The sequence below is a fragment of the Gymnoscopelus braueri genome (genome assembly GCF_963280865.1).
Source record: "Gymnoscopelus braueri genome assembly, chromosome: 9".
NCBI lineage: Eukaryota > Metazoa > Chordata > Actinopteri > Myctophiformes > Myctophidae > Gymnoscopelus > Gymnoscopelus braueri.
The window spans coordinates 4,367,837-4,394,174 of record NC_137610.1 but is presented as its reverse complement, the minus strand read 5'-3'; the positions used below and the strand labels follow the sequence as shown (position 1 = coordinate 4,394,174).

General features: G+C 40.2%; 1 protein-coding gene across 1 annotated transcript in view; it reads right to left on the bottom strand.

The window, feature by feature from the left end:
- grm8b (glutamate receptor, metabotropic 8b) overlaps positions 1-26,338 on the bottom strand; it is a gene marked incomplete at both ends in the record, with an annotated part of 405,215 nt that overhangs the window by 327,365 nt on the left and 51,512 nt on the right. The gene's annotated exons all lie outside the window — the stretch shown is intronic.

Genomic DNA, 26,338 nt, shown 5'->3' with positions numbered 1-26,338 from the left:
GGGTTAACAAGGGATACCATCTTTTACATCTAGCCCCCCCTCTAGTAGTAGGGTGATTTCTCGATATAAAATTAGGACAGCTATACTTGTCATAATGATTTCATATCTGATAAAATGGGTCGATATCCTAAAGTTGACCTTGAATTGTTGCTACGCCACTCCTGGCCACTAAACAATGGTTTCAATTTAGTTCTCAGCTATACCATTAAGGCTACATTTCTCAATGCAAATTATCGATTTAACAATTAATTGATAGTTGATTCATTTTATCGGTCGGTCATCGATTAATTGATAAGCAGGGATTTTCCTGAGAACCTGGAATTTACTATTGTACAAAACTGCATAGTTATAGTGGTACCTGTGTGTGTGTGTGTGTGTGTGTGTGTGTGTGTGTGTGTGTGTGTGTGTGTGTGTGTGTGTGTGTGTGTGTGTGTGTGTGTGTGTGTGTGTGTGTGGTCACAGTGTTGTTAGACATTTGTTCCACGCGTTCAACTCTGACAGCGTGTCACAGGGAGGGGTTCTAATTGCATTTCAAATAAGACAAGCGACTGTTGTTTGTGTCCAGCGGTGCCAGTCATCATTGGCACCGCATCACCCTTCACCTTGATGGACCTGCTTCCTCTCTCTGTCTCTCAATTATTCAAATTACTGTACCTATTCGCTTTCTGTCTTTCCTGTCGTTGTGTCTTTCATTCTCTCCCGTGTACGTCTCCCTCTCCTTCCATTTCCCACATTTATCTCACTCAATGGAAACAAGTCCCCAGGACTTTTTTGTGTTATTCTTCTAACCTAAATGTCTGACTGTACCTTGTGCTGTTTACGTCTAATACAGTATTCAATCAATCAAAACTCCTCCTTCCATCTCCCGTCCCATGTCTGTCTGTCTCTCTTTCTCTCTCAACATCAGTCTTATCGTTCACCCTCTCGCTCTCCCTCCCTCCCTTTCCTCCCTTCCTTTCCTCCCTCCCTGCGTCTTTTTATTTCCTCTCTAGCTCACGTCACAATGTCTTCAGCCTGCCCAGAAGCTCCACATGACTCCTCCTGATCTTAACCCTTTTAGACCAGGAACGCATCTGCGTCATTTTCACATTTCTTTGGCTATTCAAAAATAGCAGATCTACAAGCTCTATGAGCTTTAAAAAAATAGATATTCAAAGATTTGCTTTGAATTTGCTTTTGAACTTTGCTTTGCCACGATTTCTCAAAAAATAGCATATCTACAAGCTCATAATCAGCTTGTGTATCTGCTATTTTTGATTAGCCCAAAGAAATCTTAAAATGACACATGCTTTCCCGGTCTTAATGGATTAAAAAAACACACACACACACACACACACACACACACACACACACACACACACACACACACACACACACACACACACACACACACACACACACACACACACACACACACACACACACACACACACACACACTTTATTTTAACCCAGAAACCCCCCTGACTTTGGCGGGCAGGGTGATTGTCACATTAATCTAGACCTCCTGCAGAGCAGCGCGGCAGAATGGGCACCGCCCCCCATGCCCCTCCCCCTCCCCCTCGCTCTCCGTTCTCTCTGGCCATCCTGAAGCCACAGCAGGGTTCCTCCTGTGCATCATTTACATTTTATCATCCTCCTTTTTATGCTTCCACCATAAGGTCCTACAGCCTAGGGGCGCCGATTGGCCGAGCGGTTAAGGCGCATACCACATACAGGCTCTAATGCAATCTGACAGCGATTCGCGGGTTCGATTCCCGAGCCCGACGGCCTTTGCTGTGATGAAGTAGTGGGAAAAAAGAAGAAATATGGCCCAGATCGCTGACCTAGTCACCGACGTCTCTCCCTCTTTCTCTATCTTCACTTAAAAAAAAAACTATCAATAAAGGCAGAAAAAGCCCCCCAGATATGAGGTTTCTGCCCCACACGACGTACATACCTTGTTAAAGGCGATATTTCAGGCCCTGAGGGTATTTCAGGATATTGGCACAAATGTCATCTCTGTTCCCATTCTGGTGAACATCATATCTCAGGTATGCCTGGAGGGGAATCTCATGGCATTTGGGCCCAAACCACGTTCCTTTGGACTCAACGATGGACTGATTAGAAGCAGGTGGTTAAAGAAAGGTCAAGGTCACTTTGACCTCACAAAACAGGTTCATTCAATTCCTTCACACAGTCTTTATTCACTATTCAATGTTTTTCAGGCTAAGGACCCCTTAGCTGAGAGAGAGAGAGAGAATATTATTTTTTATATTTTGATATTTTACATACTTCAATTATGTGCATGTAAAGCACTTTGTAACCTTGTTACGTTATGGAGAAAGGCCAAAGGGAAAACAAAACAAAAAAAGCTTTCACTTTTAGTGGGGGCTGAACTCAGTGGTTCTCCCCCTAGTCCTAATTTCAAGGACCCTCAACTTTGATTTTCCTTGGGACCCCCTGGAACCCACTCTACTCAAACCACTGGCTTAAATAATAATAATATATTACTATGAATATTGGAACGTTAAAGTGCAAGTCCCAAAATAACGATTTTTAGCTAGCTCTGCTGGTCACTACCGTCATTGCAGGTATACAGAGGATTCCTGCATTACCCAGAATTCCATTCGTTTTCACGGGAAGGCGGAAGCATTTTAAAAAGCGTTCTTTTTTATGTTTTATACTATCTGCGGATCGTTTCTCTTAGCCAGTGGAGCTTTAGTTACCGTGACCTGTGCTTTCTTTTGCCGTTGTTTTTCCATCTTCAAATCCTATAATGCCATACAAACAGTGTGAAATTCCTTTGTGTTACTAGCGTGGTAGTTCCGGGACAAACAGGAAACCGGTGCATTTCCGTTTCCGTTTTCCGGCCGGATGACGGCATATTCGCGGGAAAGACGCCCTTGTCCACTTTCAATAGAAAATATGCTTATAAAAGGCTTTCGGGGTTGAAATTCATGGAATGGGTGTTGTGAAACATTTGCCACTCACAAAAGAGTTTTTTTTTTTAAAGTTACCTAGTATAACTTTAATGAAATCTTATGTGAGACGGTGCTATTTTCCCTCATCAAAAAAGACTTAATTATCCCACCTGTGGAGGGAGGTAGGGTCTACTCTTTATTTTGATTGGGAACGGGGGGAGGGAGGCGGGTATAGCACTGCCAGAGGGGTAGATTTGGAGAGAATATTGATCAGTTCCGAGTATAAGGTCTAATTTCAAAGTTTGGGAGAATGTGGAGGGGAAAGAAAATCAAGGCTCTAGCCTGCAGAGACAGAGGATTACAACAACAGGGCCCAGTCAGCATTGGAGAAAGCAGACAGGATTTACGCTGCTTCTGAAACGTAATTAGCCTAAGTCACCCTGTGGGTACACAGTGGAAGAACTGCTTAGCTACACTTGTCAAAGTTTATCTAAGTGGAAGTTAGAGAGGAAATGCAGGAAGTGTTGCACTCAGGTCCCCCCGTTGTTTTAAGCCATTCAATCCGGGGAACGCATCCATGTAACCACTTTATCCATAGTTTATACTTTGGGCTATTCAAAAATAGCAGATCTACAAGCTCATAGCGCGGCAATGAGCTTGTAGATCTGCATTTTTTGGGGGGGAAATCGCTAAAATGTGTGCACATCTTTGAATATTTTGAAAGCGAACATTTGTAACTCAAATCTTTGCTTCTGGAGGGGGTCCCTGGAACTAAATATTTTGAGATGGGGGTCTGCGGTCCCAAATGCATAATGCATCATTTTGGAGGTCCTTGACATGAAAAAGTTTGAGCACCACTGATATTATAGCAACATACGTTTTTCAGAAACCAGTTAGGATTTAGAAGAGATTGTAGATGCGTTCCCGGATTGAATGGGTTAAGTTCAAGAACACTCTCGGATATTTTCGCTGAAAGGATTTGGTGTAAGTAGTAGTAAGCCTTGCCGAGTCATGTGGCCCATAGGGGAAGGAGGAGCTTATCTCCTGTGTATAGCGTGAGGCAGCTTGATGTACAAAGTACATCCCCTGGACTGACATGATGCTAGTATGTCGCAGGGACTTACCCTCCAATCCAACCCTTGATACTGGGTGCCAAGCAGGGAGACATTGGGTCCCATTTGTATAGTCTTTGGTATGACCCGGCCAGGGGAATCAAACCCTGACCTTCCAATTTCAGTGCCGACCAAGGGCCAAGCATCCTCCTTTGAAATTGAGTCTATATAGGAAGTAAAAGTTCATATGAATGGCCTGTAGTTTCAAAAAATAACACTCTATGCAAGCAGATGTTTTTTTGCCGAACTTTACACTTTTATCACCTTAATAAAAATTGTCATAATGCCTCCAGTTGCTAGTTTAAAGTCTTCTTTCAATCACCATGATATGCGTTTTGGTAAATTATGGTCCTATTTATTAAAACAATTATGATAAAGTAGGGTATACTGTAGGAGGGGTGTGGCTACCTTGTGATGCTTTGATTGACAAGCTACACAACCAATAGCATTCATTCCCCACCCCCGCTCGGGTCCCAACCGACCGAGCATACATTTCCGAGTGCACCGGATATAGAAAGATGGCAGATTTGAAATTGTTTGAAAAATAGGCTTAATTTACGGTCTGTATAGAGTCTGTGGGCGTAACTTTGGCCATCATTTTTACTATCTATGGGGTGGACACTCTAGGAAAGATTTGGTGTAGGTTGACGCACAAAAAAAAAAGGAGGGGCCCAAGTACAGCCGGTCAACAGAATGCATAGCATTTTATATAAGTGATTAATGGTGGCATAAATACCCCAGCCTTCACCGATGTATAATAGCTGACGTTTTATATTGGAAAGCTGCTGTGCTTTGAAATACACATTTGCATATAAAAGGGAAAGGCTATATCGGTAGGCTACTGATGACAGAAATAGGCATCCATTCATACATACATACATGTGGACAGAATTCCAAGCGCATCAGCAGTCACGCAGGCCTACACAAGTGCCGAGGCAAATGAGACGTTGATGTGAAATATGAACATTTATGAGCACGCCCGAGGCATTAATCAAGCGTCTTCCTTCACGCCCGTAAAGCGCTGCGTGCCACGGGCGTTAGCCGCGTTACCTTGACAACTTTTTAACCCATTAAGACCGGGAAAGCGTTTTGTCATTTTAGATTTTAACGTTACTTTAACCATTATCTTATACTTTGGCCATTCAAAAAAATTGCAGATATACAAGCTCATAGTGCGGCACCGAGTGCCGCGCTATGAGCTTGTAGATCTGCATTTTTTTTGTTTTTTAAGTCATGATTTTTTTTGCAAATCTTTGAATACATAATGTTTCTTTTCTTCTGGGGATTCTACCAAATGTCTTCTAAATCCTGATAGTTTTTTATTATTTTTTAAACGTATGTTTCTATAATCAGTGGCTCTCAAACATTTTCATGTCAAGGACCTCAAAATATTTTGTTCCAGGGACCCCCCCCCCCCCCCCCCCCCAGAAGGAAGATTGAAATTGAAAAAAAATTATAATATTCACGATTTTTCAAAAATAGCAGATCTACAAGCTCATATAGCACAGCACTCGGTGCCGCGCTATGAGCTTGTATATCTGCTATTTCTGAATAGCCCAAAGTATAAAATAATGGTTAACGTGGTATGCGTTCCCGGTTTTAATGGGTTAAATTATGACGATGCACGCACACGCACTCACACACACGCACATGCACCCCCACCCACCCACCCATGCCGTCTACTGGGACGGTGCATGTCTTCCTCTCCCTTCCTCAAAAGCAACAAACCTCATTTTCAATTCAATCACCTGTTCAAACGTCATGTGATCAGTTCTGCTGAATAAAAGAAAATACACACACCAAAGTCTCTTTGCGTTTTGGACAGTTTTCCCTCGCAAGCGTCCCCTTTCATAAGAGATTTGTTTATCTGAGCATGAGGTAATACGTTAGGTCCACGGAAAGCATTTTATGAGCGGAAGGGTCGCTTTGGATATCATCGCCGTCAGGGCAGGAACCTCTTATCTCCATATTCTACTGTTTCGTGTGTTTTCGTAAATTAACGCCCTACTTGATCATACTACAGCGTCACACAAAAGCATCAAAAGTAGCCGATCTACAAGCTCGAAACGCGGCGCGAAGCGACGCATTTCGAGCTTGTAGATCTGCTACTTTTGCCGTTTTTGAATTTTAATCTTGAAAAGCAACAGTTTTGGACATATGAGGTTTCTACCCGACAGAGACGCCATCCTGTCCATATAGCGTCTATCAACACCTGCAACGTTTAAACCGATCAACCATTGGCTGTGCTCGAACGTCCTGATCTATGCTATTAGCACAAATAGCTTGGCTGAAACTAAGCAAGCAAGGGCTTCTCATGGTGGTTGTGTGGTAACCATTCAACGTGGGGTCGTAAATGACCGGGTCGTCACTCAGACACAGTCAGGAGGATCAAATGAGTAGCTCTCCTCTCCAAAAGTTGAACTGTTTTACAGCTTGAAGCGTCTCAGAGCGCTGCGGCAAAAACTCTGGGTGTCGCACTAGCGCAACTTTACTAGGCATGTGACGATATACTCAACATACGATACCATTCCAATCCCGATATAGGTTCACGATGCGATTTTTCACGATATTTTTTTAAATGACCGAAAATCTATTTTTTTTTCTCTTACACAAATCCTGTATTTTCTTGCCTTTTATATATATATATTTTACAATACTGTTTTCTCTTATCCTCTTTTCAATACAGTAGCAAATGACTGAAAACTCGTTTTTTTTAAATCAATTCTCTTCACAAAGATCCTGTATTTTCTTCTTTTTTATTTAGGCTACAGCTCAGCTCTCTGTGGACACAACAGCCCCTTATTGTTTTATTTGTGTTTTTTTTATTATCCTGCTACAAACACCCGAGCATTTTTTGTTGTTGTTGTGGAGTGTTTTGATCCAGGCAGACATCCATCACTCAACAGCATTCTGCAGACATTTCAGCTGACACAGACGTTAAGCCATCTCAAAGTGTCATGTTACACTGTACGGCTTTAGATAGAGATTTAGTGAAGCTGTTACACATCCTGCTGTGTTCGAGAATCCTCCTTAAACCGGCCGGCTGGCCCCAGAAAGGCCATGAGGTCCCCATGCAGTGTCCATATACGCAATAAACCATGTTCTATTAACTCCGTTTTACTGTGTAGAGCAGTGGTTCTCAACCTGTGGGTCGGGACTCCCAGAAGGGTCCCCAAATTATTTCGGGGGGGTCCCCAGATGATCTGCTTAATGTGCAACATTGTTTTCTCACTCAACAGTAAACAAACCAACATACAGCATAAGTGTAGCCTATAAAGGGTATCTGAATATTTCTAAAGGTACAATTTAATGACCTTTAAGAGCGTTTTAATATCAAATTGGCCAAACTGTCAAATATTGTGAAAATAGCCGATGTACAAGCTCACAACGCGCGTTGTGAGCTTGTAGTTCTGCTATTTTCACAATATTTATCTGTTGAACCGAGTCAAGTAAATGTAATGCCTGCCATTCCAAGTGCTTGTCAGGGTGGGGGGGTCCCCAGTTCAAATAGCCTATGATTATTTTGGAGGGTCACGGCCTGAAATGTTCGGGAACCCTTGGTGTAGAGGAGCTATAGGCGTCTTGCTTATATATACCGCTTCCCAAAAAATCTGGCCTTTTTTGGGGTGTAATGTCTCTTTTGAAGCTAAATCCTGTTAGCTTCTTACACACTGCATGTATCCAAAGCTTTAAAGGGATAGTTCACCCAAAAAATACTTTTTTTCTATCGATTAGTCACCCCATGGAAACTTGAATTCATGGATATTCTTTTGGTTTTGTAGCATTCCTAAGCTAGGCACCGGTTCCGGTAGGAGATACAAAGGAGACTCTTTGTGTCTCCTACCGGAATCGCTGCTGGTCATCAAATTATTGGCTTAGGAATGTGACAAAAACTAAAAAATACTGTAGATTGTGCATTACATTCACACACACATTCATACACCGATGGCGAGAAACCATGCAGGAAAAGTCACCTGCTCATCGGGAGCAATTAGGGGTTCAGCGTCTTGCTCGAGGACACTTCAACACTAACTCTGGGGGAACCCGGGATCGAACTGGGAACCTCGCAGTTCCCATCCGGCCGCTCTACCGGCCACTCTACCCCTGAACCACTGCCGCTCCCAGTCTCCATGGGGTGACTAGTCGATTTTGGGGGTGAACTATCCCTTTAAGATAAGAGTTTTAACAACTAAAATATGGTCTCCAGAACATGCACTCACTGAAGACAGGTTGCACAAACTTGCGTGAGGGCAAGTTGGAGTGGATATGTGCCAATTATAGCCAATACATGCCGAAGCGGCAATCAGAGCCTCACTATAAAGACACAAAATAATATGCATGGGTCAATGCAGTATGAAGTAGGCAGGGACGTTGGGCGATACAAAACAAACGCTCTGTTGTTTGTTTTCATTGGCGCGCTGCGTTCGGTGTTTGTTTGTCTTTGGGTGTTTTCTCTGTGGATATACTTGTTGGATTATGCAATCTTACTGGAGTTCTGGAAACATTATGCATAATTCATGGCTCCTGTGTTACAAAATGAGGGTAAAAATAGAGGTATACTGTGTAAGGCTCCTTCAGGAATATTTTTGGGGGAAGAAAAAAAGCTTGACTTGATGTATTATTTATCAAACAGAAATGATAATTCTAAAGGATTTAACACCACACCAGGGAACATAACGTGGACAGATTTATGGAAACATCGCCTGTAGCAATTAGGATCAAGCCTGTGACTTTTCCCCCCATTTGCAGTGGTGGGAGAAGTACAATTTTTTTTTACTTAAGTAAAAGTATCGATACTGCAATGTAGAAACACTCCGTTACAAGTAAAAGTCCGGGTAATCAACATTTACTTGAGTAAAAGTACAAAAGTGTTGCCAGTACCAAAAGTAAAAGTACTCATTATGCAGAATGTCCTGTTTCACAAGTTATCATAATGTCTAAAATGTATTTTAAAAAAAAATTAATTGCAGATCTACAAGCTCGCAACACGTCGCTTTGCGACGCGTTGTGAGCTTGTAGATCGGCTATTTTCAAATAGCCAAACTATATATAGGGCTGAAGTGGTTAATGTATGTTTTTTTTTAGTATCTAGTAACTAAAGTAACTCAAAAATAAAGTATTCAAATAATTGTAGTGGAGTAAAAGTACAATATTTGCCTCTGAGATGTCGTGGAGTAGAAGTAAAAGTATTGAAAATTGGAAATACGCAAGTAAAGTAAAAAATACCTCAAAATTGTACTTTAAGTACAGTACTCGAGTACATGTACTTAGTTACCTTACACCACTGCCCATTTGAAAAGCCAGCCAAGCGAACAGGAGCCAGGAGAGGGGCTGAGCCGTGGATAGAAAGGTGTCAGAGGAGCGTCTCTTTGAGCTGATGTAAGGGTCTAAAAAGACATTCCTTTTCCGCTCCGCTATCTGGAAACAGCCTTGTTCAGCTCCATATCTTTAGGCACAGAGAGATAGCGGGGAGAGGGTCCCTGAGGAAGAGGAAAGGCCGCCGGTCCTCTTATTCCCAGAGACACCCGCTCAATTGCTAATTACTGGGCCATTCTTTAAATAACAATGGGCTCCGAGCAGAGTTATTTAACCGCAGGCCCTCCGTTCAACATGTAGAGCTGATCGAGCGGAGGAAAAAGTCTGTTATCTGTGTGGGGGCGTCTGGGCCGTCTGAGGCCATGAAGTGTCACCTATAATACATCGTGACCTCCACAGCTCTAATCTCTTTTACTTCTCCTTACTTTTCCTTATACCATTACCTCTGTTATACTTGACTTTTGTAAGACCACAGGTCAACACAAGTCAAGCGTGAGTGTGTTTAGTTTTCTACTCCCTCCTGTTCAGTGGTGTAAAGTGACTAAGTAAATTTACTCAAGTACTGTACTTAAGTACAATTTTCAGGTATTTCTACTTTAGTGGAGTATTTTCAATGTTCATTTATTTTACTTCAACTCAGCTACATCTCAGAGGCAAATATTGTACTTTTACTCCATTACAATTATTTGAAAACTTTAGTTACTAGTTACTTTGCAGTCATTATAATATTATAACACATACATTAACCACTTTAGCCCCATTTTATACCTAGGCTATTTGAAAATAGCAGATGTACAAGCTCAAAACACGTCGCACCGCGACACGTTGTGACCTTGTAGATCGGCTATTTTGAAACATTTTGTACTTTTACTTTTGGTGCTTTAAGTATATTTTGGTGCCAATACTTTCGTACTTTTACTCAAGTACATTTTGAATTCCGGACTTTTACTTGTTACAGAGTATTTCTACATTGCATTGATACTTTTACTTAAGTACAAAAATGTTAAACTTTTTCCACCACTGCATTCTGTTGTGACTGACTGACAGTGTGATTGAGTTCTTGTTGTCCTAGTCTAGTCTTCTTTATCTTGTCCGATGTTTTTCCTTGTCTCCTTCTTTTCTCTTTCTACGGACTGTGCCCCGGGCCAGTGTAATAACCGTAATAACACTACAAATACCGATTGTGGGCATGTCATTATATAGGCAGAAATTTGACAAAAGTCCTGCGACAATTGGTGGAAAAGCACAGAAAATAGCTGATCTACAAGCTCACAACGCCATTGCGTCACGACAAGTTGTGAGCTTGTAGATTGGCTATTTTTGTTGCACAACACTGTTGTAAGACAAAGTTATATTCAGGCTTAAGTGATCAAACATTAAACTGAACGGATTGCGATAATTCTGCACAACGATACAACGTACTGTATGGTGATATTCAGTGGTGGAAAAAGTATTCACATTTTTTACTTAAGTAAAAGTATCAATACTGCAATGTAGAAATACTCTGTTACAAGTAAAAGTCTGGAATGCAACATTTACTTAGTAAAAGTACAAAAGTATCGGTATCCAAATATACTTATAGTACAAAAGTAAAAGTACTCATTATGCAGAATGTCCCATTTGACATAAATAAATTGTATAAAATGTATACAAATCTTTTGAAAATAGCAGATCTACAAGCTTAATGCGTGACACATTGTGAGCTTGTAGATTGACTATTTTCAAATGGTCGACTGGGGCTGAAGTAGTTAATGTATGTTTTGTAATAATAATCAAAATCTACAAGGTGACTCATAACTAAAGCTTTCAAATAATTGTAGTGGAGTAAAAGTACAATATTTGTCTCTGAGATGCAGTGGGGTAAAAGTAAAAGTACTGCAAATTGGAAATACTCCAGTAAAGTAAAAAGTATATCAACATTATACTTAAGTGCAGTTAAGTGCATTTAATTAGTTACTTTACACCACTGGTGATATTATGATGTTCATATCCCAAAAGTGTCATTAAAAGCCCAACTAAATCGGATCAAAAGTTCCAGAGAAGAGAATTCTCATTCCTCATAATGTGAGTTCTCTCTATATCGGCTCTTGTAATTTTACAATTCCGGGGCTGATGGCGGGAGGAGAAAAAAAGCGTGATATGTCTCATTACAACCTCCATCAAAAATGAAAAATCCTTATCCACAGGCATCACCAGTAACGTTTATGTGTGGATAAATCACAGAACACTCATTGAAGCTCGTTTCTCAGATGTACGAGAAGATTGCACGCGTTCCTTTCCCGAACTTTCCTCCGGCTATAAAGTGCAGGCTGTCCCAAAAAAAAACGTCTTCCCTCAAAAGCTGATAATCGTTCATAAAAAGTAATGCAGAAGTCACGGCAGGTCGTGGCACAAAGGGACGATATGAATCATCTTCCTAATGATTTTGTCCCCCGTGAAAATTATAACTTTGACATTTTCTCATGCAATGACTTAACTCATTTCCTCCAAATCAGCAGTGTCCTCGATGTGACAGTGACACCGCGTTCCCCCAGAAAGGATCGAACATTAAGCCAGAAGCTTTACCTTTTAGATGGTCTGTCTGCCTGCCTGCCTGCCTGTCTGTCTGCTTGAAGCTCCGCTCAAGCTTTAGCGACGGGCTATATAGCTTGGTGGCAGTGGTGGAAAAAGTACTAATATTTGTCAAATAAGTAAAAGTATCAATACTGCCGTGTAGAAATACTCTATTACAAGTCGAGTAAAAGTACCAAAGTATTGGTATCAAAATGGACTTAAAGTACAAAAGCAAAAGTACTCATTATGCAGAATGTCCCATTTCACGAGTTTTCAAAATGTATAAAAGGTATAAAATTTTGAAAAAAGCTTTGTGAGCTTGTAGATTGGCTATTTTCAAATGGCCTAAATGTATATAGGGCTAAAGTGTGTTTTGTATGTTTTGTAATAATAATCAAAACCTACAAAGTAACTAGTAACTAAGGTTTTCTAATAATTGTAGTGGAGTAAAAGTAAAATATTTGCCAAAGTACTGATAGTAGGACAACATAATTATAATTCATAACGTTTCATATAGTCATAATATTGCAATAATGTGTGGTTATTATCACATAATCCCAAGGCCCACTTGGTCTCGTCTTTGGGGCTGTACTCAAATGGCTCACTAAACTCTGGCCTCGTCTTTGAGGACAATCCTTTGAAGTCAGCACAGACTTGGCAACCCCCCCTCGCCACATCCTCAATCACTTTGTAATTATTATCACGGATGTGTTTTGGGGCCAAAAAAACTCTAAGCTTGCTGGCTGGCTGGCTAGCTCCAGTGTTCTTTAACTCATTTAGACCGGGAAAGAATCATTTTTAGATTTATTTGGCTATTAAAAAATAGCAGATATACAAGCTCGTAGCGTGGCACCGAGTGCCGCACTCTACGACCTTGTAGATCTGCAATTTTAGAAAAAACAATCATGAAAATGTGTGCAAATCTTTGAATATAATATACATTTTTGACTCAAATCTTTGCCTCTGGGGGGGTCCCTGGAACACCATATTTTGAGATGGGGTCTGCGGCCAAATACATATCATTTTGGGGGTCCTTGACATGAAAAAGTTTGAGAACCGCTGATTATAGCAACATACGTTTAAAAACTGTTAGGATTTAGAACACATTTATAGAATCCCCACAAGCAAAGATCGGAGTAAAACATGTTCACTCTAAAAAAAAATCAAACAAATAGCAGATCTACAAGCTCGTGGCGCGACACTCGGTGCCGCGCTACGAGCTTATAGATCTGCTATTTTTTTTAAAACATTTTTTTTTTAGAAATCTATAAAATGACAGATGCGTTCCCGGTCTTAATGGGTTAAGATAGTGTACCTGGAGGGTCAGAGTAGAAATAAAACAGAGGTTAATACAAAAAAAAAAAAGGATTCAGGAGTTTCTGTCTCGTTTATCAAGTCAGTTACTGCAGGTTGGAGGAATCAGGCGCTGCCTGTTCCAGAACCAGCTTTCCCTTTCACAGTTTGTCATGAATACCATTACCCAGGGTCAAGGAGAGAGCGCGGGACCACTGATATTTGATTAGTACTCCTTTTTAGTGGGGTTCCGTGTCAATGCAATTTTTAATTTTCATTTCCGATTGTTGTGAAAGTTTCGTTTTCACTACTAATTTGAAGGTAAGGGTCTATAAAACAATTCTGGTCGAAGATATTTTCACCCAGATAAAAAATGTGCCTCTAGGGGGCGCCGGCAGATGCCAGCCCTAGCTAAATATGTTAACTGTTGTAACTTTTGATTGGATTATCCGATCTGAACATATGAGATATGTATGGATACAGGATCAGGAGTAGCATTTGGTACTTCAAGCATATTACCCATAGAATCATTTTCATTTTCCAGTATTGGCGCATATCGTCAAAAGTAGATATAGTAGGGGACCGAGTATGGGTAATTTGTTGTTTTAATTTCAAATTGATGTGAAAGGTTCGTTTTCACTACTAAATTGAAGTTAAGGGTCTATAAAACATTTCTTGTTCGTGTGTCAAGCACTCAGATAAAGAAAATGGCCTCTAGGGGGTGACTCAGCGGTTCCCAACCCCACACCAGCCATAGAACAATATGGGAACTGTTATAACTTTTGATTGGATTATCCAATATGAACATAATGAGGTATCTATGGATTCAGGATCAGGAGTAGCAACTGGTACTTCACACATATTTCCCAAAGAAGCAATATTTCTTCTGCTATCTGCACATTTCCACAAGAATTGTCAGAAGAGGTCTATGCGCTAACGTATGTGTCGGAATAGCATTAATTTCCATTTTTGTCTCCACTACCCATCTATCTACTTGAATAACTAACATTACAGTGTCTTGCTATGTAAATTATTATCATTATAATTATTAGTAGTATTACTTTCCATTTTAAGATAAATCATTCCAGAACAGCATGTTAAATGTCTTTCAATATAGGCAGGATTTCTATTAATTTATGGCATACATGTTTTTTGGGGTATTAAGTGGTGCTGAATCCAAATCTGCTGTATGCCCAGCTCAAAATTGACCATTTAAAGATGGCGGCCACCACTATGCTGAAATATATTACGTAAAACATATTTTTGACTACACAAGGCAGAAACTTGATTGAATTTAGCTTTTTAGGTTTTCATATGGGGAATCCAATCCCATATTCTGATTTGAGATCAAATGTGAGGAACGTGTTTAAAACGAATATTGGGAAAATTGTCATTTATAGGGGATATTACAAACAATTTGGAACAAATTAGGCCTAAGGGAACCTGTGACAGCTGGAAGTCCAGGGAGTCCTGGGTTGTCCCCCTTCTCCCCTGTACAGTTTTGATAAGCTCCAGATTTGAGGGCTGAGCAGGGCCATTAAGGGTATAAGTTAGATGGGCTCATCAGTGGGGATACAGTGAAGAGGCATGGCCCCTTATGGGCATAGAGAGGGTGTGGAGATCAGTGCAGAACTGTCATAACATACAGCGTCTACTGGGTGTCTAGGAACGGGTAGAGGCGGAGTGTAGCAGGGATAGGGTTTACCTTTGCTTGTTGCTTTTTATCTGGAGCTTTTTAACAGCTATAGGGGAAAGGTGAACAGTCCATGATGCCCTGTGCTCCATTCTCCTCCATATGATCCTAGTGTAACCAAACTCCAGGCCCACAAGGGGCCATGTCCCTGCTGCTATCGGACAGACAAGCATTGCTTTCTGTATTCACCTGTTACAGCCCATGCCATAATAAGTCACTGATGACCACTGGTAATATTACTTAGAAACAACCAGACTCTCCTGTGAGCCAGTCTGACATAGGGATATCCTTGTCTGCCTGACACCACTGGGAACTGACCTGCATCGCTACCTATGTCTGCCCACGAGCACCTATCTTGGGCATAGGAAGAGCCAGCAGATCCGCATGGAGGTCACTTGGGATGAACGTATCCAGTGATCCAGACCGACATAGGGACACCCTTGTCGGCCGTACGCATAGCCATGTGGTGACATGGAGTTCGTAGAACCACCATCACCAGCAACCGACTCACATATCAACACTCTCTCTAACCGGCTATGAGCACTCCTCCTGGGCTCACAAGTGCCCCACTCTACAGATTATTTATTTGGCAGCTGTTATGAGATGGGAAAGGGAATCAGCCGATGGAGTGCTTTCTTGGTCCCCATAACTTTGATCTTCCATGCTCCAAGTGCCCAGGGATCTATCCAGTGACCCCCATACTCCCCTTTACCCACCTGAGGGGCATCCTAGACTCACTAAACTCATAAACCAGACCCCCTATTACCTCCAAACCCACCACCCACTCCATACCCTCTCTACCCGCCTGAGGGGCTCCATAGCCCTGTTACACTCATCCAGACAGTGGGTTCTGATAGCTTTGCACCAACCTTCACACCCTGGCCCATAATAGGCCATGTCTCTTCACTGTATCCCCACTAAGTAGCCCATCTTCCCTATACACCTGATGGCCCAGCTCAATCCCCAGGTCAGGAGCTTTTCAAATCCATATATTGTAAGTACTTATTGTACAGCAGATATGTCATAAAGTCATGGGATAAAGTTGGTTGGAAAACCTATTCACAATAAATGACAATTTACCCAATATAAGCACTTTCCTCACATTTGATCTCTAAATATGCCATTGTATTCCCCATATGAAAACCCAATAAAGCAAAATGCAATCCAGTTTATACCTGGTTTAGTCAAGGGTATATGTTGTTTCAAATATATTTCAGCATAGTGGTGGCCGCCATCTTAAAATGTTCGATTTTGAGCAATTATCAGCCATTTCTGAGCCATTCTGATTTGGATCCAGCACCCCTTATTACCCCTAAAACCATATATGCCATAAATGAACACAATTTTCTTTCAGGGTTAAGATTTTTGGAAATCTGACCTACATGTAGACTAATTTCGATTGTTGCCATTTTGGAAAATCGGTAAAAAAAACAAAAAAACATTTCAATCTGGTTTCTTGACACTCAAACTAAAATTGTTCTATAGACCCTTATCTTCAAGAAGTGAAAACTAAACTTTCACAACTACTTGAAATTACTGACTGTCCAGGGCTAATAGAAGTTAGGTGCAATTTGAAGTAATTCGATGTAAATGGCAGCCATCTTTATTTTTTCCCATACCAGAATATTCAAAACATCAATATTTTTAACTCCAGTTGATTCCTCACACAGTATTGACTTGATATAGCAATAAAAAAAAATATCACACAGCAAATTAAGACATTTATCAAAACATCATAATTCCGATTTTGGCCATTTTGGAAATGGGGCAAAAACAATTAATTTTTTTCAATCTGGTTCATATATCTTCGAGCCAAATTGTTCTATAGACCATTATCTACAAATTAGAAGTGAAAAATTAACTTTCACATGAATTTGAAATGACTGAGTGTCCTGGCACCCCACTATTTCTTTTTGTAATGGAAGAGTCTTTTTTTTGTTCTTTATTAACCCATTAAGACCTGAGGCCGATTCTACAAAATGTCTTCTAAAAGTGTTCTGAAAAAAGTACTTATGTTGCTATAATATCAGTGGTTCTCAAACTTTTTCACGTCAAGGACCCCCAAAATGATATGTATTTGACTGCGGACCCCTATGGCAAAATATTTTGTTCCAGGGACCCCCAGAAGCAAAGATTTGAGTTAAAAATGTGTTCAAGATTTGTAAAAAAAAAAAAAAAAAAAAATCTTCACAGAGCTCTGTGACGTGCTATGAGCTTGTATATCTGCTATTTTTGAAAAATTGTGACACACACACTAATATATATAACTAAATTGTAAATTGACACAGAGGCTTTCCCGGTTTTCATGCGTTAAGAGACAGACTATCGAGGAGGGTCAGAAAACACGGGAGGAAATGTGAGGGGAGAGTGTTGCTGCAGACGGAAAGGGTCTTAAAGTCATAATATGGTCCCTGATCTAAGAAAGTAGAGAAAGTGTTGAGAAAGTTGGATTGTTCAAATGACGGTCTGGTTCAGCGGAGACGGTTTGGTATTCAATAAAGTGCTTTGGGGGTTAAATGAAAAGCACAGTATGAGTAGCAACATTGTAAAGAAAAAGAAAATCCATAGCCTTTTCTTTAACATTCTTTGACCAACAGATGGAGTTTGCAAAACAGAAGAATACGCTGAACCCTCCTCACGTCCATTTGAAATAACCAATCGTCCCTTATTTGGAAACTAAAAGACGTGTCCCTTATTGAACATTGTGTTCCTTATTTTGTGGGGAATCAATCAATGACTCATGTCTTACAAGTTCAAACAGTTCATACACTATAATCAGTGGTGGAAAAAGTACTATTTTTTTTTTTACTTAAGTTAAAGTATCAACACTGCAATGCAGAAATACTCTGTTCATCCGGAATTCAAAATTCACTCGAGTAAAAGTACAAAAGTATTGGCATCAAAATGTACTTTAAGTACCAAAAGTAAAAGTAGGCCTACTCATTATGCAGAATGTCCCATTTCACAGGTTTCACAACTAAAAAAAAAATAAAAGCTTTTGAAAATAGCAGATCTACAAGCCCACAATGAGTCGCGATGCGACACGTTGTGAGCTTGTAGATCTGCTATTTTCAAATGGCTGAAATGTATATAGGGCTGAAGTGGTTAATATATGTTTGGAATAATAATCAAAATCTACAAAGTAACTATTTCAAATAATTGTAGTGGAGTAAAAGTATAATATTTGCCTCTGTAGTGGAGTAGAAGTAAAAGTACAGACAATCGTAAATACTCCAGTAAAGTAAAAGTACCTCAAAATTGTACTTAAGTATAGTACTTGAGTAAATGTACTTATAGTTACTTTACACCACTGACTATAATGTCAGTAAACTGGACTCGAGTAGTCTGTACTTGGACCAGCTTTCTGTCTACACAAAATCTATTTGTCAAAAATAGCCGATCCACAAGCCCACACAACCCGATGCGTTGTCTGGGCTTGTAGATCGTCTATTTTTGGCTAATGGGTAAGTGGTTAACATAATATACAGAAACTGTAAATACACTATATATACAGTGAGATTTCATCTTTTTCACATTGTTCTTAGAAATAAGGGATGCCTGGCCGGGTGTCCCTTATTTGAATTGCAGGTAGTTGGCAGCCGCACACGCACACGCACACGCACACGCACACACACACACACACACACACACACACACACACACACACACACACGTTAAAAAACAAATATGCTGAATATGTTCAAATGATATGAAAGGTCATGGTGAAGTTAATAGGCTGCCTTTCACACTTACAAGGTGTGAGAACGGGACGGGCAGTAAATGTCTGGCTGAAGGCATCAAACCTACATGTTGACCTTTCAGTTTACCGTAGGAGGACACAGCCGGTGGAACCAGTACGGGTCGTTATGTCATTAGTTTAGTTTTTTATTAACCACATGGACCCCAGCGTCCCTACTCTGGGCATGATGTCATAATAGATGGACATTCTGTGAAAATAGCCAGGCGTCCGTCTGCCTCGGGACTCGAGCCCGGGACTCGCTGTCATGCTGCATCAGAGCCTATATGTGGTTTAAAGTTTTTACTCAAGTATTGTACTTCAGTACACTTTTCAGGAATGTTTTACTTTTACTGGAATATTTCCAATTTTCTGTACTTTTACTTCTACTCCATTACATCTCAAAGGCAAATATTGTACTTTTACTCCACTACAATTATTTGACAACTTTAGTTACTAGTTACTTTGTAGATTTTGATTATTATTACAAAACACACAATAACCACTTCAACCCTATATATACATTTTGGCCATTTGAAAAAAGCAGATCTACGATCTAGATCTAAGCTCACAATGTGTCGCGATGCGACAGAAAACGTGCGCGACGGAGCAGAAAATGGCCTTGAAACAGGAGCTACTACTAGGCGCAAAAGCAAAGCGACTAACCGGGGTCCCGGCGGTATAGCTCCCATCCTCCTCCTCCAGCCTCGGGAGCCAAGATGGGACAGTTAGCTTAGCTGCTAATTTTGTCTGTTGTCGTCAGCTATGAGCAGAGTGCTGGGTTTGTACCGAGGCAACCGCTCCGTATCGTGCCGAAAAACAAGTGCTCCTTTTTCAATCTGACTGGTTTTCCAATGATACTGACAAAAATGGAGTTAGGAGGTTTTGTTCATCATTGATAAGAACAGCTGAATGGACCTCCAAGCTCTCAATGAGGTTGGAGGTCAAAAGGGGGTGGAGCCTGGAGTCAGCAAAACCAGCTAACTCCACCCCCCTTTGCTGGAGTTAGCTGGTTTAGCAGAAAGTTTGCGAGTTTGCTCGGATCCAATGGAGTTAGCTGCTTTTGTCAGAAGCACTTTTTAATGCTTTTCATTGGTTCAATATATTTTTTACCAACACACAGGCGTAAAGGGTGTTCAATAGCACTGATTTATGGAAAAAAATGCAAAAGCGGAAAAATGGAGTTAGCTGGTTCCTGCCGGACAGCAACGAATACAAATGTATGCATAAAGTATACAGTATAAAAACATATTGGCTTGCACTTCTATTACATGTTTTAATGCACATTTTCCTTCATTTACTCATCAATGTTGTACCTATAATACTGGCCTTTCCAGTAAACATGCACTTTGAGTTACATGAACACTGGAATGTGTGTTGTGATCAATACAGTATCAACTGTATGTATCTCTGCAGTATTGATCTGAATAAAGACTGATCACTCGCCCACCGCACTGACCTGATCTACTGCACCAAACAATCACCACGGTATACATACAGCACAAATGTGTTGTTGTCGGGCAGAAACCTGGTATCTCCGTATTTCAACAATGTTTTTTCTTAACCCATTAAGACCTGGAACGCATCTGTGTCATTTTTTTTTTAGCTAAAAAGCATTATTTTACACTTTGGCTATTCAAAAATAGCAGATATACAAAGCTTGTAGATCTGCTATTTTTGAAAAATCGTGAAAACGTGTGCAAATCTTCAAATGTATATTGTTTTAAAGCGAACATTTTTAACTCAAATCTTTGCTTCTGGGGGGTGTCTGGAACAACATATTTTGAGATGGGGGTCCAAATGGGGGTCCAAATACATATAATTTTGGGGGTCCTTGACATGAAAAGGTTTGAGAACCACTGATATAGAAACATACGTTTTTTCAGAAAACTGTTGTGATTTGTAGAATCGGCTTCACGTCTTAATGGGTGAAATTAATTGCTGTACTTCATCATAAGTGTTTTTTTTTGTGGGTTTTCTTTATTATTTATTTTTGGGGCCTTTATGCCTTTATGGATAGGACAGTAGGCTGACAGGAAATGGGGAGAGAGATGGGGAGGGACACGCAGAAAAGGCTGTAAGGATCGGGACTCGAACCCGCCACGCGCTTTCATGCTACATCGAGCCTATAGGTTGCCTGGACCACTACACCAGCGGTCCAGGCCAGATTCTGTGAAAAAGCTGACCTACAAGCTCACAGTATACGTCACATTGCTGTGAGCTTGTAGATCGACAAGTGAGCTGATGTGATGTACTGTAGCGATGTTTGTTATTCATGTCCTCTCTGTCACTGCCTTTTTTTGCTATTATTTTAAGGTCATTTTATGCTTTTGCTTTTTAGCTTTATTGTTAAATTATTTGTACTTTTTCTGTAAAGCACTTGTGCTTTATTCTTGCTCTGTAAAGCACTTTGAGCTGCATTTCATGTCATGAAAGGTGCTACACAAACAAAGTTAATTATTATTATTTTCACCATTTAAAACATGTTAAAAATATATAATAAACAAGGAACATGTTTGGTTATACAAGGTTTCCATCCGACAGTGACGACACATACTTGATCTCTGTGTTGCCGGTGGACAGAGATGAGGTCGTAGAGAGGCTTGTCAACAGGGCTGATATAATGAATAATGGATCCTCAGCCCGTAATGTAACGTATACGATTAGCCTTATCAGTGTCAAGAGCATCTGAAGGTCCCTAGCTGTCCACTGCTGCAACCTCCTCTCATTCTGACCACATAGAGCAGTGGTTTTCAACCTTTTTCATGCCAAGGACCCCTAAATTGATATACATTTGGCTGCGGACCCCCATCTGAACATATTTTGTGCCAGGGAACCCCCCAGAAGCAAAGATTTTAGTTAAAAATGTTCGCTTTAAAATATATATTCAAAGATTTGCACACATTTGCAAGATTTTTCAAAAATAGCAGAGCTACAAGCTCATAGTGCGGCACTCTGTGCCGCGCTATGAGCTTGTAGATCTGCTATTTTCAAATGGCAGAAACGTATATAGGGCTGAAGTGGTTAATGTATGTTTTGTAATAATAATCAAAATCTACAAAGTAACTAGTAACTAACGCTTTCAAATAATTGTAGTGGAGTAAAAGTACAATATTTTCCTCTGAGATGTAGTGGAGTGGAAGTAAAAGCACTGAAAAAGTACTGGAAATACTTCAGTAAAGTAAAAAATACCTCAAAATTGTACTTAAATACAGTACTTGAGTAAATGTACTTTACAGCACTGGTTCACCGACATTGCCCGGTGTCTGTCTGTCTCTGCCTCATTCAAAAGGAAGCATTATGAACAAGGTCAACATGAAATTGGATGAGGGGTTGAATAGGCTTTATTTGAAACTGCTCACATAATTTGAAACACACACACACACACACACACACACACACACACACACACACACACACACACACACACACACACACACACACACACACACACACACACACACACACACACACACACACACACACACACTAATGAGAAGCTATCATGAGTAACATTGGGGATGAAAAGGACATGCAGCTTTCTCTAAGAACTAACATGCTGATGAGAGCTCCAGGTCATTGATCAGAGCAGAGCGGAACAATAACTCATAATTTAAAGTTCATGTGTAATAACAAAATTACACAGCTTTTTAGATATTTCATAATTTAAAGTTCACCGTGTAAAACAATATATCATAATTGCACGCCTTTTTGTGGGTGACAAGGCCTCGCAAAGGTCAGGTAGCTCGGCCATGAACGTGACGTGATGTTCACCCATTGGTTTGCATAATTCTGTTTTTTACAGGAGATTCTCGTTTGCAAATAATATCCCATGAGAAAGAACTGTGGTCTGCACTGCAAGACTAACATAAACCTACTGAAGCGAATAGAAAGCAGGTTCATTGGCCTTTTTCCAATGAATTTGTTACAGTCGCTGTCAAATATAGTCAATTAGTGGAATTTCTCTGGCATTTAATTATTTTTTTTTAAGACCACTTACAGTATTCCTACAGTTTAATTCCATATAGCACTCCTTTTTCATGTATCCCTTCTTGTTACTTTTTTAATATGTTATGTTATACTATGAAGATATATGCTAGTTACTTGTTCACATGTTATGCTATTGTACCGTTGACTTTAATGTTATGTAGATAGCATGTTGTTGTTTAATACACTGGGTTTGATTTACATTTACGCTGTCGTTTGTCGACTAGGGTTCATGTCATTTAAAAGGACATTCCACACTGAGCACTATAACTATAACGATAACCAGTGGTGTAAAGTAACTAAGTACATACTCAAGTACTGTACTTAAGTACAATTTTTGAGGTATTTTTTACTTTACTGGAGTATTTCCAATTTAAAGTACTTTTACTTTTACTCCACTACATCTCAGAGGCAAATATTATACTTTTACTCCGCTACAAACTTGAAAACTTTAGTTACTTTGTAGATTTTGATTATTATTACATAAGATACATTATACCCACTTAAGCCCTATATACATTTCGGCCATTTGGAAATAGCCATACAAGCTCACAATGCGTCGCAATGTGACGCATTGTGAGCTTGTAGATCTGCTATTTTCAAAATATTTGTATACACTTGAAAACTTGTGAGATGGTACATTCTACATAATGAGTACTTTCCACTGTAGAACTTTAAGTACATTTTGATATAAATACTTTTGTACTTTTAATCAAGAAAATTCTGAATGTCTGACTTTTACTTGTAACAGAGTATTTCTACATTGCAGTATTGATACCTTTATTTAAGTAAAACATTTGAGAACTTTTTCCACCACTTATCGTTCACCATTGTATTTGATTTTTAGTTGGCGTGAATTTTTAGTTGGCGTGAAACCATCCTCTTGACTCAGAACAAATTTTAAAACTATATTTTTATAGTTCTAGTTTTAGTTTAGTGCTCAGTGTGAACGGCCCATACTCTGATCTCACACTTGTAAGTCACTCCAGATAAGAGCGTCTGCTAAATGACTAAATTGTGAATTGAGGCATAAGTACATTTATGTGTCTCATTTACAGCAATAAAAAAAAGAAAAATGGTCCAGTTCTGCCATTGTGCCAGAGGTGTGAGGTGTGTTAACAGGCATGCAGTGTGACTTCTAACATGGTGTGCCTTCACACAGTTCACTGTGTACTGTAACTGTAACTGGAGGAGTTCTGACTTCACCAGAATCTCTCTATTCAGCAATTATCTCTCTGTTCAGCAATTTTCATACTGTATTGTTTTTTATACCTGAAATGAATGTTTATGCACTTTATTTATAGAGAGAACTTGCATGACCCCACGTAAAAAATAAAATGTATTTAATTTCTTTACATGGGGTCATGCAAGTTCAGCAATTATCTCTCTGTTCAGCAATTTTCATACTGTAATCTTTTACCTGAAATGAATATGCAGTTTATTTATAGAGGGAACTTGCATGACCCCACGGGGGGAAAAAAACGTGATACGTGGGACCATGCAAGTTCCCTCTATATTCCTGAAAAGCTAGCTACCTCTTTGAAGATGAAATGTTGTAGTCTAATAAAAGGTTATTTTCTTAATTTATTTAGAGTAGCCAATTATGTTTTACCCCACCCCTTTTTGCCAATTTAGTCGTTATGCCAATGAATCTTCAAAGCGGGGTCCAATAACCCACATGGTTCCAAATGAACCCTTACAGGTCTGTAACTCTGAGAGTGTACAAATGGAACCAAATGGACCCTTACAGGTCCATTTGGTTCCTTTTGTACACTCTCAGAGTTATGGGGGTCCCTGAAATTGAACAAAAGTTTGGGAACCACACTAGACCATAGGGTCTGCAACCTTTTTGACATGAAGTGCCATGTTTTTATTTTGATGATAGTTGGCGTGCCATGTCAACATCAAGTTTAATTATGAAACTTCACAAAAATGAAATATTTCCAACAGGTTCTGGTTGTCCATAAATATATATATTATTATTTTTTCACAGTAGGACTCTCTCCCCAGTTCAGAGTTTGAATGAATGTAGAATTATGTGCAGGATGTAATTTGCATACAGATGTGAGGGGACTTAATTTAATTGACTACATTTTTTTTTTTTTTTCATTTTAAACCAAACATCCTCTCTCTCACACACTTAAGCCAGTGTGATCCAGTGATCACCCTTCCCTGTGCCAATGTTGGCCCCCATGCCTAAGGTTGCCTACTGTACCTCTGCACTATAGACGCTCAGCCCAGCTGGATACACTGTGGAGGATTGGAACCCCTAGACCAGTACAGTAGTTCTCAAACTTTTTCATTCCAAGGACCCTCAAATTGATATTTATCCCCCCCCATCTGAAATGGTTTTGTGCCATGGAGCAGGGACCCCCCAGAAGCAAAGATTTGAGTAAAACATTTTCGCTTTACATTTTTTTTACATACGCAAGGATTTGCACACATTTTCAAAAACAGCAGATCTACAAGCTCATTGCCGCGCTATGAACTTGTAGATCTGCTATTTTTGAATAGCCAAAGTATAAAACATGGATTAAATGGTTAAAATGAATACTGCCTCCCCCTGGTCAGCCGGGGCGCCTGATGGAGGGGAAAGGAACTGGTTGGAATAACTTCCATGCGCTACGTCTAACCAGGGAACCTCCCCCCTGTCGGGTGATAAGAAGCGGCCTGCTTGCTCCTCATGCATTGAAGGAGGCATGAGCTTCATCTTGGGCTCTCCCTAGGCTGGCAGAGGGAGAGTAGCGCCCAGGATTACATAGGCAATTGGCACTGGGTGAAAAAATATGGGTTACAAAATCGTGGGATAAAAAATAAAATAAATAAAATAAAAATGGTTAAAATGATTGTGACGCTATATATTAACTGGTACCCCACCACGGACCCCCCTGGGAGGTCCCCAGACCCCACTTTAAGAACCTTCACCCCTCTAACCACCCCGGACGTCCACACAGTTTGTTCAGCCTGGGACTGGAGACATGCTTCTGTCTGTCCAGTCAGGGTCAGCTGGACCCAGGTGGGTTTCGATGCCATTGGTATTCGCTCAATCACAACGACAAGCAACATCTTCCTGCAAATATCATTACTTTCGGTGTTATCTCGCAGCAGAGGTCGCTGTTTTTCCTTTTCAGTTGGCTCTGGGTTCCCAGATTGCTTTCGTGTGTTATCTGTTCCTCGATCAGGCCAACACGCCTGATCAAGGAACAGATACACACACACACACACGTTAAACATGCAGACAGCTTCGGCACATGCATTTACGCACGGCACACATGTACACATGTTTACATGGTGCTAGATCCCGCTAGAGTGTGTTGCTGGGACACAGAAAGGTCGATAATAAAGTCGATTTTCTCCCGATTTGTATCTCTGAAAAAAAGCCATTTCAGTATGAAAATATTGTAAATATCGTGTGGTTTGTGACGATCGGGTCCAATATTTAGTTCAGTGGCCATGGGGCTAAAACAGTGGTTTTCAACCCTTTTCATATCAAGGTCCATTATTTATTCGGCATTTCAGCCACGGAACCACCGTTTGATGAGATTTAGACTCTCAGACCCAAAACGTAGAATATTTTGTTGTCGTTGGATACGATTGTGTCCACAATTCCACGCTGTATTGATGTTGGTACAATAGGAGAGATAACAGGCAAACATTGATTAAAATAACAATTCTTGAATGAAGTAATGCAGATGTTTAACAATAATTTAACTCTTGAGAGTGTAAAATGAAACCAAATGGGCCCG